The following is a 10,655-nucleotide window of genomic DNA, read 5'->3' as shown; positions in this document are numbered from 1 at the left end:
ATAATTATCGTGGAATTCCAAAGTAGCGCTAACCATAATTAGGCCACACAGGAACAGCCTTATAAAGAATGAATGTAATAAATAAGCCATTAGATGGGCAGTAAAGGGGCAGGGAGTAAAAAACAACGCTGGAACAGAGTCTGGACAGGTCTCATTGCCTCTTGATGAGCACTTTGAGAAGTTGTCTATTCTCATATTTTCATTCCATTCCTAATCTTGCTGGCTGAAATCTTCAACTCCCTACATTTCGCAAGATCCTCTATATACAGTTGAAGTCGAAAGTTTACATACACCTTAGCCAAATACATTTAAACTCATTTTTTAACAATTCCTCACATTTAATCCTAATAAAAATTCCCTGTCTTAGGTCAGTTAGGATCACCACTTTATTTTAAGAATGTGAAATGTCAGAATAATAGTAGAGAATGATTTATTTCAGCTTTTATTTCTTTCATCACATTTCCAGTGGGTCAGAAGTTTACATACACTCAATTAGTATTTGGTAGCATTGGCTTTAAATTGTTTAACTTGGGTCAAACGTTTCGGGGAGCCTTCCACGAGTTTCCCACAATAAGTTGGTTGAATTTTGGCCTATTCCTCTTGACAGAGCTGGTGTAACCGAGTCAGGTTTGTAGGCCTCCTTGTTCGCACACGCTTTTCAGTTCTGCCCACAGATGTTCTACGGGATTGAGGTCAGGGCTTTGTGATGGCCACTCCAATACCTTGACTTTGTTGTCCTTAAGCCATTTTGCCACATTTTTGGAAGTATGCTTGGGGTCATTGTCCATTTGCAAGACACATTTGCGACCAAGATTTAACTTCCTGACTGATGTCTTGAGACAAGTTGCTTCAATATATCCACATAATTGTCTTTCATCACGATGCCATCTATTTTGTGAAGTGCACCAGTCCCTCCTGCAGCAAAGCACCCCCACAAAATGATGCTGCCACCCCCGTGCTTCACGGTTGCGAAGGTGTTCTTCGGCTTGCAAGCCTCCCCCTTTTTCCTCCAAACATAACGATCGTTATTACGGCCAAACAACTCTATTTTGTTTCATCAGAGGACATTTCTCCAAAAAGTACGATCTTTGTCCCTATGTGCAGTTGCAAACCGTTGTTTGGCTTATTTATGGCAGTTTTGGAGCAGTGGCTTCTTCCTTGCTGAGCAGCCTTTCAGGTTATGTCGATATAGGACTCGTTTTACTGTGGATATAGATACTTTTGTAACTGTTTCCTCCAGCATCTTCACAAGGTCCTTTGCTGTTCTGGGATTGATTTGCACATTTCGCACAAAAGTACGTTCATCTCTAGGAGACAGAACGTATCTCCTTCCTGAGCGGTATGACGGCTGCGTGGTCACATGGTGTTTATACTTGCGTACTATTGTTTGTACAGATGAACGTGGTACCTTCAGGCATTTGGAAATTACTCCCAAGGATGAACCAGACTTGTGGAGGACCACAATTTTTTTCTGGGGTCTTGGCTGATTTCCTTTGATTTTCCCATGATGTCAAGCAAAGAGGCACTGAGTTTGAAGGTAGGCCTTGAAATACATCCACAGGTACACCTCCAATTGACTCAAATTATGTCAATTAGCCTATCAGAAGCTTCTAAAGTCATGACATCATTTTCTGGAATCCAAGCTGTTTAAAGGCAACTTAGTGTATGTAAACTTCTGACCCAGTGGAATTGTAATACCGTGAATTATGAGTGAGATAATCGGTCTGTAAACAATTGTTGGAAAAATTACTTGTGTCATGCACAAAGTAGATGTCCTAACCGACTTGCCAGAATGATAGTTTGTTAACAAGACATTTGTGGAGTGGTTGAAAAACTAGTTTTAATGACTCCAACCTAAGTGAATGTAAACTTCCGACTTCAACTGTATATACTGTAACTGATGATGCTCTTGATGACATCATCGGATATGTAGTAGTGAGATAATACATTAACCTCTGACATGATGTAGCGTTGGTTTTCTCATTGTACCTATTAGTTCACTTTCATATTATTTAAAGGTTACTTGGCATGTTGGCAAGACTACCCCAAAGTGTTTCCCTTCAAAATAATGACAAATATTTGTTTTTAGTTGCCAGCGAGAGTTTGTGATTCCTTGCTATTAGTGTTTGCTTTTTATTCTATACACATGCCCCTAAAGAACTAATGAAATCATGCCCAAATACCCCCTTTTCCACTCAAATAATTACAACAGGCTCCCACAATTCCATCAAGGCTGATGAAATTGTATTTGTAATGGTTGCTTTGAAGTAAAAGGAATTATCATAGCTCTGAAAGTATTAAACTTCTCCAGAAGGAACCCTACGGTTTTATTCGTTTTACTACTGCTGTCTTTTTACGGATTCGACCGCCATCCCAGAGCAAGCAACACCAAAGTTAACGGCTAACAAAAAGTCAAAGGGAAAACTTGCCTGATTATGGCAATAACTCCTGGAGATACTAATTACCAATGGCTGTAAAATAAGTCAAACGGGTCATCCTAATGAACACACCAGAGACCTATTGTTAAACTCCATTAAAAAAAGATCTCTTTTCCCTCCTCTTTTTTTTCTACAGCATCACTGTCATCCTATCAAATATAACAAAACAAATTCCTCTTTAAAGGTCATTATGCTACAATGTTCCGTAATGAATAATTCATGTAATTTTAAGCTTGAAATGTAAGCCGAAAATGGTAATCTATTTCAAAAACATATTTATTTGGGAAATATTCTCAAAAACATCCCTTAATTACACATGTTACATTTTTGGCTTAAATATTTGGACAAGGAGAGACACAGTCATGAAGGGGTAGCAGAGTGTTCTGTGTGTTTGTCTTACGGTAGGAGATGCAGTTGTAAATGGAAGCCTATCTCCTTGCCTGTCTGACCGATTTCACAAAAGAGAGTGTCTGTATGTGCAGACAGTAGTTTGTAAACAAAGACGTTGCGTAAACATTGAAATGGCAGGTTTGATTGAATTCCAACCTACAGTGCATTCAGAAAGTAATCGGACCCCTTGATGTTTTCCACATTTTGTTACGTTACAGACTTATTCTACAATGGATTTAAAACAATTTTTACCTCATCATTCTACACACAATACCCCATAATGTCAAAGCAAAAACAGCTTTTTAAGTATTCAGGCCATTTTCTTTGAGACTCAAAATTGAGCTCAGGAGCATCCTGTTTCCTTTGATCATCCTTGAGATGTTTCTACATGTTGATTAGAGTCCACCTGTGGTGAATTCAATTGATTGGACATGATTTAGAAAGGCACATACATGTCTATGTAAGGTCCCACGGTTGACAGTGCATGTCAGAGCAAAAACCAAGCCATGTGTCATGATTCCGGACGAAACCCAGATGCAGACACATGAGGCAGATGGTTCAAGTCTCTGAGATTTATTGAATATACAGGGGCAGGCGAAAGGCAGGTCGAGGACAGGCAGGGCTTCGTTATCCTGGTAATAGGTGGCAGATGTAGACGGCAGGGAGGCTCAGGGTCAGGACAGGCAAAACAGGTCGTAACCGGGGAGACTAGAACAAAAACCAGAAAGAGGAAAAAACACGGAGAAAGATGCTGACACGACTTGACGAGACAAGACGAACTGACAACAGGCAAACAGAAAACACAGGTCTAAATACACAGTGGAAATGGGAGACACCTGGTGGGGATTGTGTCAAGGCACAGATATGAGGAAGGGTACCAAAAAATGTCTGCAGCATTGAAGGTCCCCAAGAACACAGTGGCCTCCATCATTCTTAAATGGAACCATTTTGCAACCACCAAGACTCCACCACCAAACTGAGCAATCGGGGGAGAAGAGCCTTGGTCAGGGAGGTGACCAAGAACCCAATGGTCACTCTGACAGAGCTCCAGAGTTCCTCTGTGGAGATGATAGAACCTTCTAGAAGGACAACCATCTCTGCAGCACTCCACCAGTCAGGCCTTATGGTACAGTGGCAAAACAGAAGACATTCCTCCGTAAAAGGCACAGGTCAGCCCGCTTGGAGTTTTCCAAAAGGCCCCTAAAGTTTCTCAGACCATGAGAAACAAGATTCTCTGGTCTGATGAAACCAAGATTGAACTCTTTGGCCTGAATGCCAAAAGTCACGTCTGGAGAAAACCTGGGACCATCCCTACGGTGAAGCATGGTGGTGGCAGCATCATACTTCGGGGATGTTTTCAGCGGTCGGGACTGGGAAACTAGTCAGGATCAAGGGAAAGATCAACGGCGTAAATTACAGAGAGATTCTTGATGAAAACCTGCTCCAGAGCACTCAGGACCCCAGACTGGGGTGAAGGTTTACCTTCCAACAGGACAACAACCCTAAGCACACAGCCCAGACAACGCAATAGTGGCTTTGGCACAAGTCTCTGAATGTCCTTGAGTGGTCCAGCCAGAGCTCAGACTTGAACCTGAACAAACATCTCTGGAGAGACCTGAAAATACCTGTGCAGCGATGCTCTCCATCCAACCTGACAGAGCTTGAGACGATCTGCAAAGAAGGATGGGAGAAACTCCCCACATACAGGTGTGCCAAACTTGTTGTGTCATACTCGATAACTCAAAACTGTAATCGCTGCCAAATGTGCTTCAACAAAGTACTGAGTAAGGGGTCTGAATACTTATGTAAAAGTGATATTTTGTTAATTTATTTTATTTAAAAAAACTGTTTTTGTTCTTTGTCATTATGGGGTATACTGTGTAGATTGATGAGGGGGAAAAACGATTTAATCAATTTTAGAATAAGGCTGTAACGTAACACAATGTGGAAAAGGTCAAGTGGTCTGAATACTTTACGAATGCACTGTATGTATGGATTTTGATCCAGCTGAGAAACTGAAAACATTTGGGTGTAAGACAGGCAGTTAATGAGACAATAAGTACTACATCCTTGGCAACAATCATCCAACGTTGGTATCACCTCTCTATGGCATGCCATCCATCCACTGTGCATCTAGAATTCAGGGGGCTGTTAAACCTTGCAGGGTGGGCAGAATCTAATAAAACCTAGTTGACATTTTAATTGCATTTTTCTCATCAAGGAGTAATCTGCAAGATGGTTGTGGCGTTTCTGTTCAGACCAATAAGGATGATATTATGATCACCACAGGGTGTTGGTGTCAGCTTAATTGAGGAGGACGGGCTCGTGGTAATGGTTGGAGCGGAATTAGTGGAATGGTATCAAACACAGGGTTTCTATGTGTTTGATGCAATTCCATTCGCCCCGTTACAGCCATTATTATGAGCCGTCCTCCCCTCAGCATCCTCCACTGATGATCACTCATTTCCTGGATAAATATGCAACTCCTGACTCTATTGTGAGAATGGCACAGTTGAAGGAAGATTATGCCTGGAGGCTGGAGTTTGGACTATTTTTAAGTTTGTGTTGTTTCCTTCATTTGTTTGACACGCAACTGTGCAGAGTGTATTTCTCACAGTATGGGGTCCAAATTTGACTTGTGGATCATGACTGACATCTACTGTACCTAAATGACAAGAAAAGTAGTGCCACTTTCTCACCACAGTTCTTCAATCTGTTTTGGTGTTAAACATTTATAAATCCGTGGGGTAACAACTGACAGCCTTGACCTGGCCCTTGTGTTGGAGAGTTGCGACTTCAGAGACTTGGCGTTTAACGGTCTCTCCCTCAAGTGTCACACTATGATAATATGGCTGATAATTGCTTTTAATTAGCAGTTACATAAACATTACACACGAAATGGGTTTCTGTCAATTCATTAAACTTCTACTTGAAAATGTCATGCTAACTCAGAGCACAACTGTGAGCCACTAGAAGCAAGGTAATGCCATCAGCCATACACTTTCTTGTATGATAACAATCAGAACGCAACCTGAACTGCACAGGACCAAGAGTACTTGGGTTGCAATTTCCATCGCACAAACACACACACACACGCACGCGCACACGCACACATGCACACACACACACACACAGTGCTAAATTTCACATGTAACATCATATTTTCACGTGTGAGAAGAAAAACATGTTTTCACCTCACATGTGAATTGTAGTTGCACATGTGAAATTTGTGGTTTCACATGTTAAAAACTTTCATGTGAAAATCGGATATGCCGTTTCCCATGTGAAAAACATGCTCGTGAAAATCTCAGGTTGCCATGTGGAATTGTATTTTCACATGTAAAAAACAATCACGTGAAAAATCACATTTGCAATTTCACATCTTAGAAAAGTCCATATGTGAGAACTTTCAAACGTGTAATTGCAAGTTCACATGTGGTGGTGAAACAGTGTTATTCTCCACACATATGAAAAGGGGATGTTAACATGTTGCAGTAGCAATATTTCCACATGTGGAATTGCACGTTCTGTAATGCCATTCTGTAAAAATGTAATTTAGCCTACCTGAATACAATAATTGAACTGTGTTTAAAATAATGATTTATTATTTCTGAGCCATTCATTTGGAGTGTTACTGCTGCAGGCGCACGCCTCTCTTCTTCATACGTTGGTCAGTGAGCGTTGGAAGAAGCCCAGTGGAAAAGAGAAACTTCCTGTCTCCTTATTTATCCTGTTTAACATGTTAAAATTAACTGAGTTAATCAGTTGACTCAGGTTAACTTTTGATCATTTTATCGCTTTTTGTCTGAAAGCGTTCAAAATACACAGAAAACGTACAAAAAACGGATCCTAGCCGGCGAACCTAAACAACGTCGCCGTAAAAGGGGCAACCGAAGCGGGTCTTCTGGTCAGGCTCCGGAGACGGGCACATCTCGCAACACTCCCTACCATACTACTCGCCAATGTCCAGTCTCTTGACAACAAGGTTGATGAAATCCGAGCAAGGGTTGCCTTCCAGAGAGATTTCAGAGATTGTAACATTCTTTGCTTCACGGAAACATGGCTCACTAACTTCTGTGATGCGGCAGGGTAGCCTAGTGGTTAGAGCATTGGACTAGTAACCGGAAGGTTGCAAGTTCAAACCCCCGAGCTGACAAGGTACAAATCTGCCGTTCTGCCCCTGAACAGGCAGTTAACCCACTGTTCCTAGGCCATCATTGAAAATAAGAATTTGTTCTTAACTGACTTGCCTGGTTAAATAAAAGTTTAAAAAAACTTGAGATACGCTATCGGAGTCGGTGCACCCAGCTGGTTTCTTCACTTATAGCGGCGACAGAAACAAGCATCTTTCTGGCGAGAAGAGGGGCGGGGGTATACCTTATGATTAACGAGATGTGGTGTGATCATAACAGCATACAGGAACTCAAGTCCTTCTGTTCACCTGACTTAGAATTCTTCACAATCAAATGTCGACCGCATTATCTACCAAGGGAATTCTCTTCGATTATAATCACAGCCGGATTTATTCCACCCCAAGCAGACACATTGATGGCCCTGAACGAACTTTATTTGACTCTTTGTAAACTGGAAACCACATATCCTGAGGCTTCATTCATTGTAGCTGGGGTTTTTAACAAGGCTAATCTGAAAACAAGACTCCCTAAATTCTATCAGCATATTGATTGCGCAACCAGGGCTGGGAAAACCCTGGATCATTGTTATTCTAACTTTCGCGACGCATATAAGGCCCTCCCCCGCCCTCCTTTCGGAAAAGCTGACCACGAATCCATTTAGTTGCTTCCAGCCTACAGACAGAAACTAAAACAAGAAGCTCCCGCACTCAGGTCTGTTCAACGCTGGTCCGACCAATCTGATTCCACGCTTCAAGACTGCTTCGATCACGTGGACTGTGATATGTTCCGCATTGCGTCCAACAACAACATTGACAAAGATGCTGATTCGGTGAGCGAGTTCATTAGAAAGTGCATCGGCGATGTCATACCCACAACAACTATTAAAACATTCCCAAACCAGAAACCATGGATTGATGGCAGCATTCGCACAAAACTGAAAGCGCGAACCACTGCTTTTAACCAGGGCAAGATGACCGGAAACATGACCGAATACAAACAGTGTAGCTATTCCCTCCACAAGGCAATCAAACAAGCTAAGCATCAGTATAGAGACAAAGTAGAGTTGCAATTCAACGGCTCAGACACAAGAGGTATGTGGCAGGGTCTACAGTCAATCACGGATTACAAAAAGAAAACCAGCCCCGTCGCGGACCAGGATGTCTTGGTCCCAGACAGACTAAATAACTTCTTTGCTCGCTTTGAAGACAATACAGTGCCACTGACACGGCCCGCTACCAACACTTGTGGACTCTCCTTCACTGCAGCCGATGTGAGTAAAACATTTAAACGTGTTAACCCTCGCAAGGCTGCAGGCCCAGACGGCATCCCCAGCCACGTCCTCAGAGCATACGCAGACCAGCTGGCTGGTGTGTTTACGGACATATTCAATCAATCCTTATCCCAGTCTGCTGTTCCCACATGCTTCAAGAGGGCCACCATTGTTTCTGTTCCCAAGAAAGCTAAGCTTTCTGAGCTAAATGACTACCGCCCCGTAGCACTCACTTCCGTCATCATGAAGTGCTTTGAGAGACTAGTCAAGGACCATATCACCTCCACCCTACCTGACACCCTAGACCCACTGCAATTTGCTTACCGCCCCAATAGGTCCACAGACGACCCAATCGCAACCACACTGCACACTGCCCTAACCCACCGGGACAAGAGGAATACCTATGTGAGAATGCTGTTCATCGTATACAGCTCAGCATTTAACACCATAGTACCCTCCAAACTCGTCATCAAGCTTGAGACCCTGGGTCTCGACCCCGCCCTGTGCAACTGGGTACTAGACTTCCTGACGGGCCGCCCCCAGGTGGTGAGGGTAGGTAACAACATCTCCACCCCGCTGATCCTCAACACTGGGGCCCCACAAGGGTGCGTTCTGAGCCCTCTCTTGTACTCCCCGTTCACCCACAACTGCGTGGCCATGCACGCCTCCAACTCAATCATCAAGTTTGCGGACGACACTACAGTGGTAGGCTTGATTACCAACAACGACGAGACAGCCTACAGGGAGGAGGTGAGGGCCCTGGGAATGTGGTGTCAGGAAAATAACCTCACACTCAACGTCAACAAAACAAAGGATATGATTGTGGACTTCAGGAAACAGCAGAGGGAGCACCCCCCTATCCACATCGACGCGACAGTAGTGGAGAGGGTAGTAAGTTTTAAGTTCCTTGGTGTACACATCACAGACAAACTGAATTGGTCCACCCACACAGACAGCATTGTGAAGAAGGTGCAGCAGTGCCTCTTCAACCTCAGGAGGCTGAAGAAATTCAGCTTGTCACCAAAAGCACTCACAAACTTCTACAGATGCACAATAGAGAGCATCCTGTTGGGCTGTATTACCGCCTGCATGTTCACCCCGCTATCATCCAGAAGGCGAGGTCAGTACAGGTGCATCAAAGCAGGGACCGAGAGACTGAAAAACAGCTTCTATCTCAAGGCCATCAGACTGTTAAACAGCCACCACTAACATTGAGTGGCTGCTGCCAACATACTGACTCAACTCCAGCTCACTTTAATAATGGAAATTGATGTAAAAAATGTATCACTAGCCACTTTAAACAATGCCACTTAATATAATGTTTACATACCCTACATTACTCATCTCATATGTATATGTATATACTGTATATACATCTTGCCATCTTTATGAAATACATGTATCACTAACCACTTTAAACTATGCCACTTTTATGTTTACATACCCTACATTACTCATCTCATATGTATATACTGTACTCGATACAATCTACTGCATCTTGCCTATGCCGTTCTGTACCATCACTTATTCATATATCTTTATGTACATATTCTTTATCCCTTTACACTTGTGTGTATAAGGCAGTAGTTGTGAAATTGTTAGGTTAGATTACTTGTTGGTTATTATTGCATTGTCGGAACTAGAAGCACAAGCATTTCGCTACCCTCGCATTAACATCTGCTAACCATGTGTATGTATAACAAATAATAATAATAATAATTTGTTTTGATTGTGACATAAAATTTGATAACATTTGATTTGATTTGAAATACATAATCTATACAGCTATAAACAACAATGTGACGTCAAAACAAGTTGACATTGAGGTGGAAGAAAGTGTTTTTATCAATTTACCTGACTATGCTAACTGTAACTTTAGACAAAATCATGATGTCATTATTATTGTAATGCTTTTTGTATAAATAATCTTACATTACAGCTCAATTTGATCAAATTCTGAGATAAACTCAATTACACTTTTGAATCGTTTGACAACCCTAGTTAAAATCTACATTAACATGTGAAAATGCACATGAGAGTGTAGCGGACATGAGCCGTCATGGTCATGTGATAAGGTAGCCCAGCGTGCAACTTCAAAATGAGTGTTGGCCCTTTTGGTCTAATGGTCACATACACACAGACATACACATACACACGCACACGCACACGCGCACACACTGAGGTGGGATCAACTGGCATGCCTAAAATTCACAGTGTTCCCTTGAGTGTGCTGCCAATGACCAACACCTCTACAGTAATGAACTTTAGTGATCTGGAGGTTTTTGACAGAACACATTCAATCGTCTGCTGTGGTTGAATGGTTAAACGGATGAGCGCTCGCAGTTGAGCTCCCTCATGGCTTAAACACAGAGAAAGTAATTGGAACTAGTCAGAGTAGCTACAAACAATTCTTTCATTTTCGAC

This window comes from Oncorhynchus tshawytscha, linkage group LG08 (assembly GCF_018296145.1).
Source record: "Oncorhynchus tshawytscha isolate Ot180627B linkage group LG08, Otsh_v2.0, whole genome shotgun sequence".
NCBI lineage: Eukaryota > Metazoa > Chordata > Actinopteri > Salmoniformes > Salmonidae > Oncorhynchus > Oncorhynchus tshawytscha.
Note: the sequence above shows the minus strand (reverse complement) of the source record.